Source organism: Delphinapterus leucas, chromosome 8 (assembly GCF_059928025.1).
Source record: "Delphinapterus leucas isolate spDelLeu-1000000601 "Yukka" chromosome 8, BTC_Dleu_Yukka2, whole genome shotgun sequence".
NCBI lineage: Eukaryota > Metazoa > Chordata > Mammalia > Artiodactyla > Monodontidae > Delphinapterus > Delphinapterus leucas.
The window spans coordinates 17370512-17394320 of record NC_143136.1 but is presented as its reverse complement, the minus strand read 5'-3'; positions in this window follow the sequence as shown (position 1 = coordinate 17394320).

The window sequence follows — 23809 nt, the reverse complement described above, 5'->3', positions numbered from 1 at the left end:
CAGGTGAGTGGTGAGCTCTTGGCGGAACTGATGGGGGCAGCCATGATGGTGGAGACTTAGCTACTCTAGGTCAGAATACCATCGTAAAGCATTTTTCTGAGCCCTTTCAAGTGGTGACATGTACAAACTTGCCTCAACAAGTCAAGGAAGATAGGAGTGACAACGCTAAATGATAGTCTCCAAGGAAGTGGAAAAATGAAGTCTCATTATTTTCCTAAAGACCTGGGAAAACAACATTCCTGAAATGCTGTTCACTCTCTTCCTGGTCATACTCTCAGAATCTTTCATAATGAAGAGGATGCAAAAAATACCTTTGCCAAATATATTTTGTATCATGACAACCCTGTCTAAATTACTCTCTAGAAAAAGATGAATAAACATCAGGAAAGTTGAATTGATAAAATAAGGACATTTTTATAAAGTACTGGCCAAATAATCCAGTAACATAATCAACAGATCATGGCAAAAATATTCTTTGGGATTATAGCTTTCATTGACTTCTATCCATCATTGTTGTTCTATTGTACACGACAATTCTTTAAAATGTAGAAAATGCTTTTCATATTTACTCTTCTTTGAGCTTCTTTAGTTTCCAGGGCACATATAAAAACCCATAACAAGAAAAACATGACATTATCTTATTAACTAAGTACTCACATGACAAGGCACTTAGTGTGACAATGGGAGTTACCATATTACATAGGAAATATTCCATCAACGTTTGTCAAATTAACAAGGCAAGAAATAAAGGGAGTTGCAACAAGTATTTAAATAACACAAACAAATGTCAAATAAGTGAAAACACTTAAAGATAGTTCTAAGGGGAGAAAAATGCCCTCCCCTCAGGCATACAATGTGGACACCCAAGTACAGACAAGGAGAAAGTCATTAATGACAGGGGTCATTCCAGAAAATCTTGATGAAGTTAGCATTTTAAAATATTTTCAGTAGAACTAAAATTTAAATCCTCCTGTGGCAATAGGCTGAGTGGTCATTATCCATGGAGGTCAGAGAGTGCTCTCCAGAAGACAAGAAGAATAGATCACTCTTTTATCTCAGTTCTCTTATGCATACTGCCAAGCCTTCAGCAGTTGTCTCTATTTAAGCTGCATCAGAGCAGTGCCTAAGAGATTTTGGATTAGCCTGAATTTGCCTCTTTGACTGTATTACTGTTATTAAACCAATAAGTACATGGATTATTCAAATCGGTGTCCTTGAATGAGCTCAAGACCTTTTAGCAGGTAACTTCTAAGTGCTAAGAAATTTGACTTAATTAATACTAATGGCATTGATCTTTAATGAGAATATTTTGTAAAAATGTTAATTCTGAGTTTCTTTAAGATGGAGCTGTAACGGGTAAGCCAATGGTGCTCACCAGGAGTCAATTTTGCCCCCTGATCCCAGGGGACGTGTGACAATGTCTGGAGACATTTTTGTTTGTCACAGCTGGGGAGGGGGTGCTACTGGCATCTAGTGGGGAGAGACCAGGGATGCTGCTAGACATCCTGTCATGCATAGAACAGCTCGTGCCCACACAAGGTATGTCCGAAGTGTCTTCAGTGCCACTGTAGAGAAACCCTGATATACCAGCATAAAGATAAATCATCGTGCAATTTGAGAGAGCACACAAGTGACTAAAGACACTTTGAAATTTTGATTTATGGTCATGAAAAATCCTGACATAATCCATTTGTCCTGTGCCTAAACTACTCTCTATAATAAATTAGGCTTCTTTTGACGCTGCATTAACTGTTTAAAATCGCTAGGGAGCTATTCAGTATGTGGCCACTTTGGTGTATTAAATACAGCCTTGGGGTATTTAAAAAGTTAACGGAACTTTCACAAGTACCTAATTTACAACTGAGCATTAAGAGAACCAACACATGTGAAAAAGACATAAACGCACTTGAAAAGAAACACATAAGCAAGCTTAAGTGTTCAGAGGACACAGCGTGATCTAAGTTAGTTGTGTGTGTGTGTGTGTTGAAGGGAGGAGGGTCATCAGTTAGGAGTGGCCAGAGGTGAGTTTTGATCTGGGTTTAAAGAAAAGGTAGAGTGTAGATTTGTGAGGGCATTCTAATTATTTAGTAGACCTTGTTAATGCAAAACAGAAAGTAGTTAATTGCTAATTCAATTTCCTGAGGTTTTTCAACAGATAGAAGTTGAAGAAACTGATTAGTGTCTACTGAATGAAAATAGTTTAAAATTAAGTCATCTTTTGATATATTTAAATGGATTTTTTATGATAATGTTTATAATGTTCTGGATTCCTAGAATATGATTGATTACTTTAAGGTAAACCTGCTAATTTAAAAAACATTTTTTGCAACACTTTTAAACTCAAATCTATGTTGGTAGTCTTCATTGAAAAGAACGGACAAGTTTCAAAGGTGGTCCTTTTAACCATGGGGGTTTAAATACAATGAGGATGATTTTTGTTTTTGCTTTCCACAGGTATTTCTGGATAAAAGAAGAAAATATAGCTCTGGTTTTTAGATCTTTTCCCTTTCTTGAACATCCAGTGAAGCACTTTTTACACATGCAAAGAGAGATGGGAGGCAAAATTCTTTTCTGTTGTAAGTATACTTCATACATTAACTTTGGTAGAAATAATATTTCATCTTGTATTAATGTGAAATTTATTGTTCAGCGTTTTATTTAATGTTCAGGCCATTGGGGCTTTCTAATTTCTTAGTTCTACTTACTTCCAAAATTCTCAGTGAATATACCTTGAATTATCTCAAATTAAAAAAAAAGTCTTTATTTATGACTAAGTATATGGTTAAATTTTATAAATGTTTTATGTGCTCATGAAAAGATTTCAATCATATATACAAGAATTAGGTCAACTATTTAAATTTTCTGATCCTTGTTAATTATTGAGATCTTCTATATCCTTACTCATTTTATAGCCTCCTGTTCTGTTAGCAAGTGAAAATGGTGTGCTAAAGTTCTTCACCATTTTTGTAGATTCTTCTACTATCTTTTTGGTTCTGCAAGTTCCACGTATGTATTTAGAAGCTCTGGCATTGGGTATATTCAAATTAGGTTTATGCTATATTCAAAATGTCCCTTTTTACCTCTAGTAATTATTAAATATCTCTTCTTATCTCTATTATTTATTCTAGCCTTAAAACACACTTTTAGCTACATTAGTATAGGTTTTATGGTTCTATAACAGCAGGGATAATGTCTGATTTTGCTCTGCATCATATCTCCAAGCACTATTACAGTAACTGGTGCATGGAAAGATTTACCAAATATTTGTGAAAGGAAGGAGGAGAGTGGGAAGAAGGGAGTATATGGATTCCCTGCAATCTGTATCTGTGGTCTTGTATTAGTCAGGATTCTCCAGAGAATTTCTTCCTAGAAATGAATGTGTTCAAGACATTTACACTAAAAACTCAAAGCCTTGTTGAAGGAATCTTAAAAGACTTAAATAAACAGAGGATATGGTATATTCATGAATTGGAAGACAATATTGTAAAGAATTTAATTCTTTCCAAATTAATATATAGATTCAATACAATCTTAATAAAAAATTGTAAACTTGTTTAAAATGCACATGGAAATGAAAAGGGCTGAGAATAGCCAAAGCAATATAAAACTACAAAGTCGGGAGACTTACAGTAAGATACATCAAGACATAATCAAGGTATAATCAATAAGGCAGTTCCATATTGGTTCAAGGAAAGATAAGTTGACTAAGGGTGCAGAATAGAGTCCAGATATCAGTCCACACATACCAATATCTGATTTATACCAAAAGGATGCTACAATACAGTAGAAAAGCTGATCTTTTCAATTAACAATGCTGGGTTAATTTGTTAGCTATATGGACTAAAAATGTGTTCCTTGGCCCCCGTTTCACTCCATACACAAAACACAATTCCAGATGATTTTTGTTTTTGCTTTCCACAGGTATTTCTGGATAAAAGAACAAAATATAGTTCTGCTATATTTTGTAAAAGGAAAAACAATAAAGCTTTTAGAGAAAAACAGAAGGACATCCTTGTGACCCTGGCATTGGCAAAGATTTCTTAAACAGGACACAGAAGTACCCAAATATAAACAAGGAGAATAAAGATGATTTTTTAAAAATTAAGAACTCATATTCACCAAAAGATACCATTAAGAGAGTAAAAATACAACACAAAAATGGTAGAAGTTATTCTCAATCCATATACTTGCCAATGAGTCATATCCAAAATATATAAACCACTCCAACAAATTAATAAGGAAAAGACAGACTGCCCAATATGAAAAAAAGTAAAAGACTTGAACAGACCCTTGAAAACAGAAGATATTATGTGGTTAATGAACATATGAAAAGCTGCTCATAGCTATTATTCATCAGGAAAATACTTACTAAAACCACAATGTGACAAAACTACACATACACCAGAGTAGCCAAAATAAAAAAGACATTCAATATCAAGTGTTGACAAGGACATGAAGCAACCAGAACTCTTGTAGACTATTCATGGGAATGTGGTGGTTATCCTCTCTGGAAACTGACAGTATCTTCTATAGGTGAACATACACAGATCCTATGATGCATCAATTCCACTCCTAAGTGTATGTGAAGAAGAAAAGAGTCCATATATTTACCAGGCCTAAAGTGAAAACTACTCAAGTTCCCATCAATATTAGAATGGATAAGGAAATTCTCATATATTCACACAGTGGAGTTACACATCAGTGAACGTGAAGAATGTACACCTATATGGAAAATACAAATGAATCTAAGAAATACGTTGAACAACAAGAAAAAGCCAAACAGAAAAGAGCATATACTATCATACTATACACATTCATTTATTTAAAGAGCACAAAACAGCAAAGGTAATGTACTGGTAGAAGGTATATCAGGAGAGCATTTAAGCATGGATAGCGTTTAAGCATAGGTAGCAAAGGATAGGGACTTAAAGGGAGTACCAGGGGTACTTTGAGGGTGCTGATAATGTTCTGTTTCTCTAATCGAGTGTTGCTTACATATGTGGGTTCAGTTTGTGAAAAATCCTCAAACTGTGCACTTGTTATGTATCTGCTTTTTGTGTATACCGGCAGTCTTCTGTATCCGAGGGTTCTGCCTCAGCAGATTCAACCAAGCACAGACTGAAAACATTAAAAAAAAAATTTATAAAGTTCCCCAAAACAAAACTTGAATGTACCGCACTCTGGTAATTATTTACACAGTATTTACATTTACATCGTATTAGGTATTATAAGTAATCTAGAGGTGATTTAAAGTGTATGGGAGGATGTGTGTGGGTGATATTGCAAATAGTACACCATTTTATATAAGGGACTTGTGCATCCTCAGATTTTGGAATCAGCGGTGTGGTGGGAGGTGATGGGGTTGGAACCAACCCCCTAGGCTACTGAGGGATGATTGTATTATTCTTCATTTTAAAAAAGAAAGAAAGAAGGCAAAGTGATTGGGTTGAGTTCATGGCTCCCTCACTTCATAGCTAAGTAAACTTGGGCAGGTTACTTACCTGTATTCTGCCTGTTTCTTCATATGGAAAACAGCCATAAAAGAGTACCTAGTTTCCAAGAGTCATTGTGAGGATTAACCGACTGAATGCACTTAAAACACATGAAACACTGAACAAAGGAACCACTCAATTCATGGTTGTTAAAGAATGGCTCATAGACACATTTAGCTAGAACTCACTGACGTTTACTTGCATAAAAAGGAGCTCAGTCATTTATAGATTGTCTCTCAGAAAAGTGTAGTTTAAAAAGGCAAAATCCACATATGGTCTATGAAACAGAATCTTATTTTATTTTACCCTAGGGTAAGCTGACTGACTAAAAATATCAAGGACGAGTTTCTCTTGAGCAGACTGGAAGAGTCACCAGGGAGAAAGTATATTTATTTGTGAGTTTTCTAAGAATCTTGTGCCTCTGGGTGCAAGGCTGGTATGGTCCTTACATGGCTTCACCTTAATCTGAGTCTGCAGCATCTCTCCCATATGATTCTCAAACTCAGCTTCCAGAGGGACTAAGTTGAATGGATTTCATCAGCTAGATATCAGCTCAGAATAATGGCTGAGCAGTATATCGAAGCACCTGCAAATCAGATACTAGAGAGAGGCAAGAAATATGAGGAACATCAGAGTATCATACGAAGCATTTAGAACTTACTTTATTTCCAGTCCTCGTACTTGGCCTCAGCCTAACCAAAAGAATAGTTCCAAGGAACAGTTTGGCTGACCTTTCATAACCAGGAGACCTTTTATCTCAATTGGTAAATTGATTGTTTTACTTTTCATGAATTGCTTTCTCGGATGAAATGAGATATTTTAGTAATTGCATAGACTCCACCTTCACGGCCAGTAAATAGTTGAGGACAAGTCTATCGCTTAGAACTCTTTCCATGGATTAATGTGTGCTGGTTTATTAGGCCCCTAACACTTGTGCTGTTTCATTTGCTATCTGGACCCTAGTCAGGAATAAACTGCAGAACACATAGTTTATTTTGGGAATTCCTGGAAAAGGTATAACTTTGTACAAACCAGCGTGTCAGTGACTCAGATCCCCTTCTAATAAATGAACATAGATTTATCTCAATAAAATACAAGCGGTCTGGAAGTTTGCATGGAAAATGGGCCAGATGGACATATGTAAAGCACTGGTCTAATTCTGACATGATGAACACAAGGGGGAATCCAATTTCACGGGAAGAATAGCCTTATGGGTACAAAATGAGGGGATATGAATATGTTGTTTATGGGACCGGGGCTGGTACAAATTATTATCTGTACTTCACTGGTCTCATTACAGAGGACTAAAACTTTGGGAGAAGTTAAATCATGTAATCATTTCTATGTAGTCATAGAAGAAAATAATTTAACCATAGGTCCAGTTAAGACACATAGACATGCTGGGATTAATGGTATTTATTCTTCTATTTAATAGAACAGGTGATGTGATTATTACTGTGTGCTACATTTGGGCTTATACATTTGGGCTTATTAGAGGGTTCTGGTGCCAGATGACAACCACGCTGGAAATTGCTGCAAATCTTTTGGAAGGGACAATTCGCGAGCTCAGGGATTTATAAGAAATAAGACAGATTAGAAAGGGCAAAAGGATTACATGGTCATTTTAGTTATCTAATATATTGAACCAACACAAAAGAAATAATATAGTAAGCAACCAGAGAAATAAAATAAGATGTTATAAGACTGTTCTCCTGATTATAGGTTTTAATTCAAAGGTTAATATATGATATGAACAGCTGATATATCATTGATCTGGAGATATTTGAGACAACGGTCTACCTCTAGACTGAAACTACTGAGGCATTTTAATATATTTTAGCCTCAGAGCTAGATCTTCAGTGGGAATGGATATCCAGGTTGTAAGACCTGTAGCACATTTATACTGGGAATTATCGATCCTTGGAAAGCATGCTCTAGAGTTGAAGAAACCATTAAAGTAACAAAAATGATCCTTCACAATGACTTTGTTTTGTGTCTTTTTCTATAAATCTAAATTCCTGGTTGTGTTTCATGTAGCAGTGTGTCCAGTTGTGTCCCTTTTAGAATAGCAGCTTATACCTGTTAGGCATAAGGTTGTGTATGTGATAATCATTTTATATAATACCTAACAGAATCAGAATAAATCAAGGTTGACTCAGACAAGAAGAAGTTCTTAGATTGCTACAGCTGTTAGAAAAAAAAATCCAATTTACACAAGCCTTTAATTCCTTTTCCTCTCATTTTCAAATGGGAGTAGGAACTCATTTTTCCAGAAGCTTGCCTTCAGTATGAATTTCATCCTTAGTGACCAAGGCAATAGCTTAAATATCTATTTCACAATCACAGAACAATGGCTATAAAACTATTGTCACGGAAAGTATATTTTTCTGTCCCTGCATTTGTGTGTCACTGCATTTCAACTCAAAGTTCAGGGTGAGAGCATTGGAGTGGCTGAAAGTAGATTTTGCATTTGTGTTTTAGATGCCAGGGATCTGGGAAAGTTGGAGATGCAAGAGAATATTCCACAACTACCAGTGAAGTTTCAGATTCTTGAACGAGTAAGATGACAGATTGCCACACACAACCTACAATATGATTTTATGTAATAAATAGATAGATACATAGGTATATGTATATATACCTACATACATACAAAGGAAAAATATCTTCTAGGCTTTTGGAAAAGAGCCTGGGAAGGGATATATTGTCCTTTTATTTACCTAGGCTTACATCTTTTATGCTTCTTGTCTCTTTTATAAGTTTACCTTGACATATAGTCCTTACAACATTGTAAGTTCTATAAGGAAGAGAATATATCTTATAAACCTAACATCTTCTAAAACTCCAAAAAGAAAATGTTATACAGAATATGCCCCTGAAGTAACTATTGATTTATTGGTTCTTTCTGTCAATGTCTCCTTGAACACTAATTGATTCGTGAGCAAAAAGAAAGGCTGAGCTGTGAGAAGTAACCCATAGCTATGAAGAAAACTATGGATATCAAGCTGTGACTAAGTTCAAAGAGTATGGCATTGAATCCAGTAGGTGTCAAAAAGACTCATGGATTTCCTTTTTTGAAATCCAAGGGAAACGTAAATGGAAATCATAACCATTAAAGACTGAGAATTTTACCTACATGTTTCATTTCTTTAAAAACATACTCAATGCAACTACGATATCTACTGATTACAATATCATATTTAACTATCTTTAATGACATGCAGTGTTTTTTCCTCCCCAAGAGCGTATGTAAAGGAAAAAGATGCTATTTTATCCCAGGCTAAAAATAGATTCACCTGCTGTTAGATATGTACAAGTTGAACTTGTAAATCTAGACAGAAAAATACCTAAAATAATTCTGTAAAGAGCCTTGTATTGGCTTACTTCATGGCATCCATTTACATGCTTACCATTTTGTACTAATAAGTATTGCCCAACAAAATTATACAGGTTACATTGACCCTAAATGATATGTTTTACCCACTACTAGGGTAAAACAATGGCAAGTCATTTCAGTAGCAGGCTCAGTTATATTTTTCAAGCAAATTCTGAGGGGGCAAATTCTTACAAAGAAATATATTGAACTCTTAAATGCCCAAGAACATTTCTTAATTAAAATGTCATTGCTGAAAAATTCAATTATGCTTTAATGTTTACTCAGCTGGCTATATTGACATACAGAGATGTATTTCAACATGATGGCAATGTTGAACGGTCTACGATTTTAATATGCAGAACTTATTAGTGATTATGGAAAATAATTATGAGGCAGATCAGCAAAGGTCTAAGTAACCTAGGTCATGAGTAAAAAAATTTAAGTGAGAAAATGTGAAGATAGAAAATTTATCTGAGGCTCTTATCTTACTATTACTGAAAAGGAAAAAAAAATGGATAAGGCATGGATAAGTAAGCATGATAATATTTGTACCTACTGAAATAAATTTGTACATGCATACAAAGATGCCGGAAAACTAAACCTGGTGTGGGGAGGTGAGGTGTGCATTAAAAGAGAAGAGCTAGGCTGATAACAACATGGTAACCACAGCAACCTTGTGTCTTCAGGAAGAACGTGGCTGGGTTACCCACCAGGGAAGTGTGTCATGGATTAAGGACATGGGAATGGTTTCATGGTCAGTTGTGATAGAGATGATCAGGTCCAGATATCCATATGTTGATCCTGATTCCTATACTAGATCCCTAGAGTATAGATGCACAGAAAAATCTACAAGGAAATAGGACGTTGTCTATCATGAGATAGCATTTTGTGCTCAAATCCCTCTAGAACCTCCTGCCTATGAGCTGCTGGAATGAATCTACTTAGCCACAAGGCTCTCCTAGCCTCATTACTGAAAGTTCTGGTCCAGAGGCAGATTTAAGTGGCCTTTGTCATTGCTTCTTTTACCCAGGTCAACACCTGGATATTGACTCTTTGGATCTCTGCATACCGTGAGAAGAGACACACAAAAGGGAGCAAAAAGAGCTCTTTAACTCACACGTGAAGAAGATGTTGCCCTCTTCACTGATCCTTTTCCCATAAACCTTGCAGACCATGTTTTCCACATGACCTTCCAGAATTGGAGAGGTCAAATTGTCTACGCCACTGGTTTTCAAATTTGGCAGTACATTGAAATCAGATGCCCCGCCTCCAAAGATTCCAGTTTAATTGGTCTGGATTAATGTCCTGAGCATCAGTTAAAAACTCCTTAGGTGATTCTAATAGACAGCCAACGGTGGGGACAAGTGATTTAGGCCAGGAGTAATACAATAGCTGCAAACTATAGAGTGACGGACAAGAGCACATGCAGCCTGGAAAGAGAGTCAAGAGACAGACAAGAAAAAATGATGTGATAAATGACAGTAAACCAAGTGAAAGAGCTCTTTTATTTCTTTGCTGTGCCACAGAGGCCCACTTCCTACTAATTCCAGTTGCCCAATTTATTTTGTAACTCTGATTTGAAGTGGAAAATAAATGATTCCACCACAATCAGACTTCTCTAGGTGTATGAGTGTTTGCTTATTGAACTTTTTGCTTTTATTCAAAGATACAAACTTAGATTAATGTATTATTATCACTCTCTTCAACAAAATTAGGGCCTGGTTAATATAAATGAAAAGAGAAAAACTTATCCCTTGAAAGAGGATCTTTAACAATCATTGTACGTTGTCAATATTCTTCAGAACAAAAAAAATTTTAACACGTTTTACTAGCGTATCAGACAGGATGTGGCCTTTATGATCAAGAGATAGCTATGTAAGTCAGGAAACATGATGAGAGGAAAGAACTCTACACATGTTAATATCCTTGGGTGGCAGAAACCACAATGCAAAACAGTTCTAAATTGTATAGATATATTAGTTTCTATAAAATGGAAAATCTAGAGATAAGGGAGATTTTAGCTGCAGTTTGCTCAGGATCCCAACTCAATTTCTGTGCGTTCCACTCACTTCTGTCTTCTTTTCTGTACTGGCCTTGAACTCAGCCCAGCTGGACAAGATAATCTTGTTTCTAAGATCCTGTTCAAACCTAAAGTTTCTTAAGTTTGTATCTCTATGATATCTTGTGCTTTGAGTTGCTGGTTTTCAGCCCTATTTTTCTGAGAAACATTTAAAGGAATAGTTCTGATTTATGGACTTAAGCAAAACTGTCAAAGGAAATTAAAGAATGTTTTCACTTGTCTTTGGCAACACGGGCACTTCTGGTCTTTATAGCATCTACTGATGGAGGTAACTCCTTGTTTCTCTTCTACTGTTTCCCTGGGTGCCTGATAAATCAGAGCAATTACTCTGACTTGTATAAGGGTGGATTTTCCTATTATTTGTTTTAAGACTTCCTAGAATGATTCACTTTGCTACCACAATTCTGTTGCATTTGCAAAATGTTATGTGACACTGCTAAGGTAAATTTATTGAGGCTTTCGATTTTAATTAGTTTTTTTTTCATATTTTCTCTGAAAAGTTAATCCTCTTTTAATGAAATTGTAAAATATAAGCAAATCTTACATGACACTTTTATCACCTGCTCATCTGAGATCAAAAGTCTAACTGTACTGCCTTCTAAAATTATACCAAATTTTAAGTGCATATTAAAATGGTAATTTTTATCTCAGATCCATGGTTGAGCTTTAATTTATTTGAGCAAAATAAAACAATGCAGATAATGGCTTAGTGCTGCATTTAAACATGTTTTATAGTACTAAGATATTATTATAGTGATTTTATCACTGTTTGAAGTAGAGTTGGAAGCAGATTCTTAACTTGAAAACTTAATAGGTCTAAACTTTCTGTCAGAAAAGAATCTGCTAAATAGCTTGCCCATAATGAAAAAGGGAGACACTCTCATATCTCCCCCAAGTTTTACAATGTAAAATAATACCCGCTGTTGCATTTTGATGATTATAAAAATCTAGCACATGTGTGAGTTTGCCAGGTTAATAGTGTTATTACTTTAGCTCAGTGATAAAGAAAATATTTGTACTCTAATCTCTCTTCCAAAGTTTCCAATCTTATCTCTTACGTTGAAGACCTGAATGTCATTTTTGGATCAATGAACAGTACGGTTGTACCCTCTACTTTATTTGGGCACCCCAGTTCATATTGTTTTAGCTTTCTTCTGTATTTATGATCAAAGTATAGGCTCACTTTGTAGCATTATACTGACAATTTACAACCAGCTCATAAATGACCCCTATCTTGTGATTTACGGTGGGCCCCCTACTTGCTGTCCCTGACTTCTTTCTCCTGGTTCCTATTCATTGCTCATCTCAGGCGACCAGTTGAAATTCATTAGCTTATGTACCTGTTGATAAAGGAAAGCCAGCATTTAAATAATGTCTACATTATCTTCAGGCCCTTGATGCCAGCATGCCAAAGGATTGGAGGATAACTATTCGTAATAGTTTGGCCTGACAACTGCTTTGAACATCCCTGAACTTTGTTGACAATTTTAGGTAACACTCACCAGAGGAAAAATAAAAGGCAAAATGAGTTTTGGTAATGAAATTAATTGAGAAAAAGCCAGTCTAATTGTCAAAAGAGAAGAACCTTGAGAAGAAAGGCAGCTTCTAAAGGTCAATACTCAGCGTGCTGTAATCTTTACCATCTGTGTTCAGGATGGTGAGATTCTGAGACTGTCATATGCAGTCTTTTTTTCTGAAAATAACACACAAGAGAAAAAAAGGCTTGCCCAACAGGGAACCTGGATGTACTTAGCTGGATAGAAAATGAAAACACTATATGGGATAGACTTAGGATGACCCTTAATTTTCCTTCCTCTTGACCTACATGGGTCCACAGATAGTTTCAGAAAAGTAGTGCCATGGCGAATTGAAATAATTTCATCACCAATGAAATGTAATGTTATATTTACTAGGTGGAACACTAGGCATCTCGACAACGTAAACATTCTCCATCATCTGACTCTGTACTTTGATGAAGGTTAGCAAGGCTTTATTTTTTTCTAATAGAAAAATTTTAAAAAATAAGCAGAGGGGCTTCCCTGGTGGCGCAGTGGTTGAGAGTCTGCCTGCCGATGCAGGGGACACGGGTTCGTGCCCCGGTCCAGGAACATCCCACATGCCGCTGAGCGGCTGGGCCCGTGAGCCATGGCCGCTGAGCCTGCGTGTCCGGAGCCCGTGCTCCGCCACCGGAGAGGCCACAACAGTGAGAGGCCCGCGTACAGCAAAAAAAAGAAAAGTAGAAAATGGACTTGGTTTCTCTTTACATAAAGCTTTGACAGATCTATTAGAAATCTTGAATGTTGTGACTCTATATATAGTGATATGAGTTTCTCCTGTTAGAACAAAATTTAGAGGTCTGATACAGAATTTTGAGAAGATTTACACCAAATATACCAAATGTTATTGATAATTCCATACACTCTCACGTCTATGAATATGCAGTGTTTTTGCACAAATGAGAAACAATTGAAAAAGGAAAAATTAAATATAATATTTACACATATGGATATATAGTGTTTATATGTATTTACTTATATGATATATGTATTTATATATACATATGTGTATGGAAATATTACTATATATTGTTATTTTTATTACATATATTATTTACGTGACTGTTACTTTACTGATATTTTGTGTATTCTGATTAATTAAAGTGTGAAATACTTTCTCTCCCACCATTATATACAAAATTAAATGTTTTCAATATTGTTCTTGGATTATCAATTTTCAATATTTTCTAAAAATCTGATCCTTTAGAGATTTTCAGTTCTAACTTTTCCCAGGGTACTACCTCTATTTATTGCCTCATCTAAAGAGATCGTTTTTAATGCATATTCCTTCATTTATCCTCACAACATCCAGGATTCGTGAATGATACCCATGTACTGTCATATAATAAAACATCTTCCTTATGTTCATTGGGGTTATTTTAACCACAATAGGGGTGGCAGATTTTACAAAATATGCTGATATCTAAACTTCATAGATAAATCCAAAAGTTAACTGATTTGTTTTTCCTCTTCTGTGAATGCCTTGCTTTGTTTTACAAACACGAATTAAGAGGTTAGTAGTCCCTACAACATTTGTCACTGCCTCCACAGCCTTCCAGAAAAATAGGATCCATTAAAATCTTAGACATTAAAAATAATAACACTCTCCAAATGCTAGTTAATAAAATGCTCCACCTCTTTAGGAGAAAGAGATATTTTATTTGTATTCATTAGCATGACCTAACCACTCACTTGTATGCTTTATTATATCTCTCCTGTGTGATGTAATAGCTTGAACACACAAAAATAAAGCATGCAGATCGTATCGTTTTCTCTCTCCACATATTTAAAACACAGGTATCCTTTTTCCCCACTGTCTTTTTTGGTTTCCTCTTCTTCCCCTTCCTGTTTTTCTCCCTTCTCATCCTCCTTTTTGTTCTACCCACCAAGGACACCCCTCGTGAGCCGTTCACTTTTATATTCTGGAGGCAATCTTGCTAGTTAAAACTCCCCAGAGATTACACAAGTGGATTAGGTTTATTTTCTTGTTGTTGCTTTGACATCGTGAGTTACATGGTTTATGTTTATGTTGACTTAAAGACCTCTTCTTTTTGGAAGAGTGCATTGTTTTGTAACTAATAAGTTATGAAGAAATAATCTCAGTTAATGAAAATGTAACCATAGACTGAAAACCTGGTTCTAGGAAAAGAGAAATAGAGAAAGAAGAAGCAGTTTACATATAGGCTGCTAAATAAATGTCTCTGTCCTTTAGTTTTGGGGTAAGGGATCTCACCAATAACAAATGATACTGCTCTGAGCCCATTATGCTGAATATGTCACTGTCAATCACTTTGCAATCCACAGGGCAATAATTCTCCATAATAACTGCCAACTCTAGTCAATATATTTGCATCATTTAACTTTAGAGGCTTATGAAATGCAAATTCTAATAATAATGCTTCTTATTTAATTAGTTCTGCCTGATGGATATTCTCTTTCTTCAGCAAAGTTTTTTTTTTTTCTTTCCTTTTTTTTTTGCAGTACGCGGGCCTCTCACTGTTGTGGCCTCTCCCATTGCAGAGCACAGGCTCCGGACGCGCAGGCTCAGCGGCCATGGCTCACGAGCCCAGCCGCTCCGCGGCATGTGGGATCTTCCGAGGCCGGGGCCCGAACCCGTGTCCCCTGCATCGGCAGGCGGACTCTCAACCACTGAGCCACCAGGGAAGCCCTTCAGCAAAGTTTTAAAGCTAAGAATTCCAATTCCAAGCTTGATATGACCATTTGCCCATTATTTGTATTACCGGCCTGATGGCTGGAAGTTTCTGAACAAGGAAGTGGGAGCCATGACATGAGAATGAGAGCCTTACTTGAAAGAGGTTGTATTCTACAGAAATCTTTTATTCACCATATTATTTTAAATCCAGAGAAAAGTATCATACCCACATATTTTTGGCTAATTAAAAAAATCTTTGGGAAAAGGATATTGTGCTTCCGTCAGAGGTCAGAGCCAACTACTACGAATGTCCTGCTCTGTTACTGTGCTGAATGTGTGTGCATGTCTACCCAGCAACCCTCATTTGGGAAAAATACAGCTCTCCCTCACTCTATAGTAATTCTACTTATACAAATGGTGGATAAGCAATGCACTCCTGGCCAGGCAGGATACTCCGTTACCTTGAACACAGTTAGGGATAGAGGCTGCCTAGCTAGTTGCTTATGGAGCCCAGAATCTGTCCTGACCCACCAACTTTCTATGATTTTTCCCCAATCTTTCATTCCATAGAGCATGAACTCAGATGAGGATTGCCAAGGAGGCATGGCAGTTGGACTGCACTTCAGAACCGTGAGGCTTAATCCACGAGGATGGTGCCCTCACCAACAATTGGGAAAAGTATGTGTCACACACATGTGATATTAAGAGCCTTTTATAAGACATCCCAACCTGTCTTTATCACTGATATGGCACAGTCTTAAACTGATTTATTTCTTTAGGTTAAGGCAGTGGTATCCTTTCTTTTTTCTTTCTCTTTTATAACCCCTTTATAACTACAAATCTCACATGAATCCAAAAGTGTATTTTACAAAGAAGTGAAGCTGCTCTGGTAGAGCAAACCAGAACTCTTTTTGAAAATTAATTAATTAATTTTGGTTTGTATTTTTTGCTGATCTCCGCATCTGAACTCTGTATGTCTCAGGATTATTCTGTGGAATCATAAGTCTCCACAGAAACAAAAGGCTTGAAATTACAAAGTTAAGATGTTGAATTATTGAATGTATAAGGATCATCTCTTCAAGCTCAATCATTCCATGTAATATACTCCTAGGGCATCAACACTGTAGTTGCTATTAATTTCATTAATAGGAATATACAGAAAGGGAAGGGTGAGAATGAGGATGGATGGATGGCTGAAGGCACGTAAGTATTGATGGAGGAAAGAATGGGATAGATCATTCTGGAATACTGAGTAGAGTTGATGGCAATGCCAAAATTAAGGGGAGCCCTGATATGCCAGCAACATTACAGTAGGTCCCTAAAAAAAGAGGTTGGCTTAAGAGAAAAGTAAGAATAACAGATATGGAGTCAGACATAAATTTTATCTACTTCCCAACTTTGCTGAAGGATGGATCTGTTACAACCAATTTCTTCCTTGACTTGGTATTACATTGATAACAGTCATTGCTGAAAATAAGGGTAGACCCATTTGGGGCATTAAGAAACTGCCACCCACACCCATATGTGCTAATTTGTTTCCTGCCAAAACATGCCTTTTGAATCATGTAGGCTTGCGCTAAGGGAAAAATCAGGCAGCATGCTCAATGGGATGTAGAGAAGTATTCATGAACTCATGGGTCTATGACTTCCCACAGGAAGTTTCGGTTTCTGCTTTCCAATTAACCTGTCCAGGTGCTGCTCAGAGACTTATAGTTTATGGAGATCAATCCAAAATACTCACAGTAATTGTTTTTGTAGTTAAGATTCTGAATTTCTATTAGAAAATTCCCAAATTGTTAGCGGAACAATAGGCAGAAAAAAAATATATATATATCTCAGTGCTCAAAATATTTACTGGACACAGGGGTCTAGGCAGGTTGTTCCAGTGTCAAGGAGGGATAAACAAAGCTTAAACAAAACCTGTAGATTATACTTAAGCCCTCAGGGTAAATATGAACAAAGAATAGATTATATTTTTCTAAGGCATCTGGGTGTAAACCATTTTTCCCCCCTTTGCCAGAAACCATAGTGTTTATAGGCATGTTTTACTGGAGATCTGCTGCTTCTCACAATGTTCCCTGCACAACTGTCTTAGTAAAACTACATCTGGAAATGACAAGCACACAGTTGTAAATCTGGAAGTGTGTTGTTATAATAGCTTGCAGCTACAATATGGCTGTCTTGCTGAATGCCAAAGAGCATTACAAAGACAGAGGCCAGCTGCAGCTACTGAAATGAATGCTATTTTTCTGAGGGGATAGAATGAGTTTTAGAAGGGCTATAATATCTCTTTTCAAGCTACCAAATGAACCAGAGCAGCAGTGAACTTATTGTTTCTTGGACACACCAATTATTTTAGACACCTTGACAAACAGATTGGATTGACCAAGCATGATTTGTTGGATGGTATGAAAACAGGTAGAAATCCATCTAATTGTAGCTTCCTGGACTCAGACTGGTCTTAGGGGCCACCTTATTCAGATGTCTGCCTGGATAATGAACCTCCCTTCTCAAGAGCCACAAGATGTCATCCTCAACTTCTCAGCAGTTCTTGGTCCTGGATAACTGATGGAATCCATACAGGTCCCAAACAAAGCATCTTGTGTGGTAAGCCTAAAACTTACCCCATTGAGTGTTTCTTTGAGTCTTTTAAATTAACCTGGGGAATCAAAGAACGATTTTTCACTATGGGAAGCTCATCAAATTCCATTTTGATACAAAAACCACCAGTAAGAATGGCAGTAATGAGTTCAGTAAACTATTTAATAATGAACAAAAGTAAAAAAAAAGTATGCAAATTCTCATTTGTTCATTATTCATGTAATAATTGAGCATTGGTAAACTTAGACACTGTGGGCTTTGATTGTAACATATGTAGCAGAATATTGTTTATCTTTTAATATGGCTTACACTTTCAGTAATGTCTCTAAGCCTGTGTTTAACAGGTGTATATTTGAAATAACTACAGTGTTTTGTCTCTTCTTTACTTCTATTCTGTTTCCAGTATGTTCTCTCTTCCTTACTTCTGTCTCAGAGGAAGAGCAGACCATCTCTCTTTCTAAGTCCAACTCCCTTTTCTTATTTCCTGCATTCCACTTCCAAATGGACTTTTGTTTTTCATTATTTATTTTTTCTCTTGCATCTTCAATGTTTGAATTTCCTTTCTAGGTGTTTTATCCTTGCTTTCAGTCATACACAAATCTCTCTTATATGAAAGTGAAGGTGGTCAAATGGCACAAACTTCCAGTTTATAAGATAAATAAGTTCTTGGGGATGTAAAGTCCAGCGTAATGACTATATTTAACAATACTGTATATTTTAAAGTTCCTAAGAGAGTAAATCTTAAAGATTCTCATCACAAGAAAAAAAAATTCTAACTATGTGAGGTGATGGATGTTGACTAAACTTATTGTGGTAATCATTTTGCAATATATATTTATATCAAATCAGATGTATACCTTAAACTTATACAATGTTATATATCAGTTATATCTCCATAAAACTGGAAAAAGAATTAATGAACTATATAGCTTACTGCATCTACCAGAATCAGAAAAAAAAAAAGCCTTTTCAAACAAGGACTTTTATAAGATCCATGAGGATAGAGACAATGTCTGTGGTTTATTGGTATTCCCAGCATCTAAAAGAATGCTCAATAAATATTTGTCAAATGAATGAAATAAATAAATGAGTAAATAGATAATAAATGTATGTATGCTAGTTGCCTCAATGCCCTCACAATTTACTGGTTGTTTTTCTTTGACCCATGCCAGATTTCTGAAGAATCACCTTTGTCTGCTAGATGCCAAGTTATTTTCCTATCTTCATTTCCCCATCCTTACTATACATTTGATACTGTGGACTTCCCCAGTCTCACCAGCTTCACCCCCTCAACACACACACACACACACACACACACACACACTAAACACACACACACAATTTTAATAGGTTTTCTTTCTTAGTTTTGATGATGGAACATCAATTGGTTCTCACTCAAATTCTGTTTATGCATCTCCTTCACTGACTCTGACTTTTCCCAGAAACTCTTTCCCCCTGCTTCCAACTCCTCTTGTTATGGGACTTGGACTTGTCTGCCTTCCTGTCTTGGTGATCTAATGTTCTCTCCTTCCTGAGAAGGAGGAGAGGGTGAGGAGAAAAGGAGAGAGAGAAGAATGAGAAGGTTAAGTAGGAGTTTGTAGTTGGACAATACTTTTCTAAGCGACCCCAATACTTGCCCCTCTTCTACCTTCAGTCTCTGCTTGTTTCTCAAATAGTAGCCCTTGTACAACCTTCATCAGAATTTTAAGACTACTGATTTCCAGGCCCTACCTTAGTCCACTGGTCCTACTACAACAGAATTGCAAGGATGGGACCTCCAGAACCCATATTAAAAACCAAAAACTCCTTGGATGACTCTGATTTGCAGCCAGGTCTATATAACTATATAACACTATATAGAAGCAGATACGTTTTCTTAAATGAGGGATGAAAACGTATCCATTTAAAGGCTGTGGTACCTGGATCATTCATCATGACCTACAACATTTTCTGCAGCCCTCTCCTCTCCCAATTTCGCAAGAGTCCTGTGTTGAATTTAGTTATCTTCAGCATGTTAAAGATTATTGATCAAGTTCTTACCTTCACAAAGAACTGAGACCTCATTCTGTGTGAGAGGACTACCAAATAGTTTTCTCTCAAGTTAGTAAAACTATGATTATGGCTTTTTAGGGGAGTTTACTCAAGTGAGTGCAACACAGCACAGATCCAAATTGTATGATTTGCTAAGACTCCGATAATTCTACTTCATTCAAAATTCTGTAAATTTCTGCTTCTGTTTTATCTTTACTTTTTATCTTTATACTACATTTTTACATTTCAAACACAAATCGATTTCAACATTTCTGCTTTTCAAAACGGAAATATTTTGTTTATAATATTAAACATATTACCAACAAACACACAATTGCTCCTAAATTTAGGGGAGGAGATCATTATGAATATGTGATAAGAGGAAGAACATGGTTTACTTACAAAGCTTACACATATAATAATGGGAACAGTTTATGCCACCCACAAATTTAATGACATTTCTATACATAACTACACATGTAGAGTAGAAAGAGAGAGAAAAGGAAAGAGAAATATTGATTAACAACCAATGCTGTGCTCATTAATATTTGTTTTATTGATACACACATAATTTTACTCTGTGAGACTCCTGAGGAAAGGTTAGTATATTCCTTGGTTCCAGTCCCGCCTACTCCCCAGTTCTGCTCCTCTTCAACATTTAGCAGTGGAGTTCTCCTTGGAGACCATACTGTGGCATATCCCCTATGCATGGAGAGAGGAAATACTGCCCCCAGATGTGGGTAAAGCTAATGCTTTCCAAAGGACAACTTGATCAAGACCCCACAGCTTTCTCATCAGATCTTTAAGTTAGAGGAAGGAACACAGCAAGTTTTGAATAATAACTGTGCCCACTCATTCTTATTTCGTACTCTTCATTCTTTGATTTGTTTTTCTGTTGTTCCTCTTTCTAAGCTACTCTTCTTTGAGAGGCTCCACATTGATATTTGACCTGAGACATCAGAAAATAAAAGTGTGAAGTCATGGAGGTATTAGATGCTGGCTATACTGTAACCTTGACATTTCTAGTAACTGATTCAATCTCGACCACATATGAGTTGTTTGCAATCCAGCGATCTCTGAAATTTGGGAGTTGTTACCTATCTGGATATAACGACCTCCCTCTTCCCACCTGCCAAAAGATGTATTCTCGTTACCATCTTTACCTCTTTTTCTCTATCTTCTTTTCCTAGTTTGTTGACGTTGCTCTTCTTAAATATAATATTTGGAAAAATATAGAAAATTCTAATAAAAATAATGACTCATAATATCATACTAATCCTAATAAAGTTGCCCGAATGTACCCACTGTTAACATTTGTAATACTTCTATCCAGCTCTTTTCCTTCACTATCTTTTAAGCTTTAAAATCATAATGTGTATTTTTTTCTATGTCGCTTTACTTTCTTCAGTCTTTTATTATAAGCATTTCCCATTTAATTAAAAACTCTCAATAAATACTGTTTTAACAGCTGTATGGTAGTCTACCTAAGGACAATATAATTTATTTGAACATTTTCGTAATTGGAGATATTTTGACTATTTCCAAGAGTATGAATTGCACATATTTGAGAGAGAACATGAAGGAAACTCAAAGTGTATATATTTTTAACTGATTTCTTTTCCTAGGACAGAATTGTGGATGTAGAATCAGTGGATCAAAAAGTGTATTTTTATGGCTCTCGTTATATATGACTCTCCCCCATTTTCAAAGATAATCGAAAGACTTTTACTTAGTTCCAAATTATTGTGACTAGGTGTAGTCAATATTTATTTATGAGAATTTTTAAATAAAGGTAATGGAGAGTAATTGAAGGGAAATTTTAAAGGAGAGGAGTAATATTCTAGAAGTGACTGCTTTGAGGAGTTAGTTTTTCCTTGATTAAATCATGTGTGTATAACTTTTAATTTTACTTTTCTGACCAGAGCAAACAAACCAGCCCTTGTGTTGGTATAGAAGTACTCTCCAATGTCCTTCTTGCCTATATCCCCTTGTACTTCTAAAGTGAGTTTAGATCTCACTCTCATTGTTCTGTTGCAAACATCCATGTGGTCTGAGCAAAGGAGAAGTATTCTTCTTTTTTCCTTTCCTACTATTTGGTTTCTTTCATCTATTTTCTAAACATTTGTGTGCCCTCAATTCTGTCCTTCAGGATCTGTTTTTTGCCCATCCTAATTCTCCCAGCTCATTCGCTCATAGACACTTCTGGATGATACTTGTGGGTTCATCCTTATCTAAACTGTGGCCTGAGAATGATATACTCAGAGGACTGTCCAACAGCTCCATTACACAATCTAACAGTTAAATTCCCTTAAGCTGTGCTACAATATTGTTCACATTGTTCAGTCTGACAAAATTCTCTCTCTTTTCTCCTTTGTGAAATGGAGCTGAGTTCTTCAGCTGAAGTCCTGTCTTGGAGCAGAACACCCCTTCTGGAGGCAGAGATGTAGAGACTCTGGAAGAGCACTAACATTGTCATGGTGACTTCCTCTAAGGAACAGCTGCTGAAAAGTGACCAGGAAGATGGGTAACCATGGCTACTGTTAACATTCTGTAATAGGGAAGAACAAATCTGATTCCATATTGGATCTGTTTCTTTCAGTTTAACCGTTGTGTTCTGTTGCTCTTGCTACAAGTTAAAAATGTTGACTATAGACTGAAATATACAGGATTGCCAGGTTCTCAAGGCTCTAACCTTTAAAGGTATACCACTTTTCCATTCACATAGAGATAAAAAGTTGCAGAACAGAGAATTTGTCTTGTTGGAGGTTTACAAGAACATCATGACCTGACCTACAAGAACAGCTGCAAGAACAAAGGATTCTGACACCAAGAAGTTTGTAACAACCAACCATACCCCTTCCCCTTTTTGTATAAAAGGAACCTGAATTCTAACTCGGGGAAGATGGTTCTTTGAGACACTAGTCCACCACCTTCTCGGTCTGCTGGCTTTCTGAATAAAGTTGCTATTCCTTGCCCCAGCAACTTGCCTCTCAAGTTACCAGCCTGCTGTGCAATGAGCAGTACAAGCTTGGACTTCGTAACAGTTTGGGTTTTATGTGTCTCTGTATGAGCAGCACATGGCAGTGAGAGGAGTAGGGGCCTAAGAAACTACTCCTTTTGTTTTCAAATTGAGAAAAATACCCCTTTACTAATGCAATTCTGCATCTAGCAATATTTCTTAGGTAAGTTAGGAATTTTATAGCATGAGTCACTGGTGTTCTGCTGGAGGACTTCACCTGTCTTCCTGTAAATGACAGACTGCTGGAATGTAAAGCATTTGGTTTTTTACAAATGCTTTCACTTGGAGTGGAAGCTGTGATCTATGTTTCAGGTCAAAGGCAAGAACACGCTTTCCCTTGCTTTCCCCTATCTGTTTCCTGTCTCCAAGTGATCAATCATGTATTTCCCAAGGGAACTGTAGTTCTTGGGCATGTGGCCTGTTTTCCATTGACTTCTATTATCATTTGCTAATTAGATTACAACCTAGTATTTACCTTACTCTGTGGCTTTGAGACCTTCCCCTGCAGTGTTTCTCTGTTAGCTTTACAAATGCTGCAGATCATGCCTTCTCTTGGCCTATTGTGTTAAACCAGGCAAAGTGGGGAACTTTAGATTCACACATGACTTTTTCTGTTGTTGAAGGGGAGAGGTAAACCATTAAAATTAAGTTAATCCTCCTTTACATTCAGATATGATTCAACTTTAAGGAATATGCACTTAGGATATTTTAGAGATTTTGTCATCCCTACACTACTGCAGGTTTTAAAATATAACTCTTAGCTTGAATTTATATTTTGCTTACACTTAATGAAAATTTATTCTTTGACATTGAATAATATATCCACTGTGATGGTTAATTTTATGTGTCAACTTGATAGTCTATGGTAGCCAGTTATTTAGTCAAACACTAGTCTAGATATTGCTGTGAAGTTATTCTCTAAATGTGATTAAGATTTAAATCAGTTGACTTTAAGGAACGTAGATTACTCTCCATAATGTGGGTGGGCCTCATCTAATCAG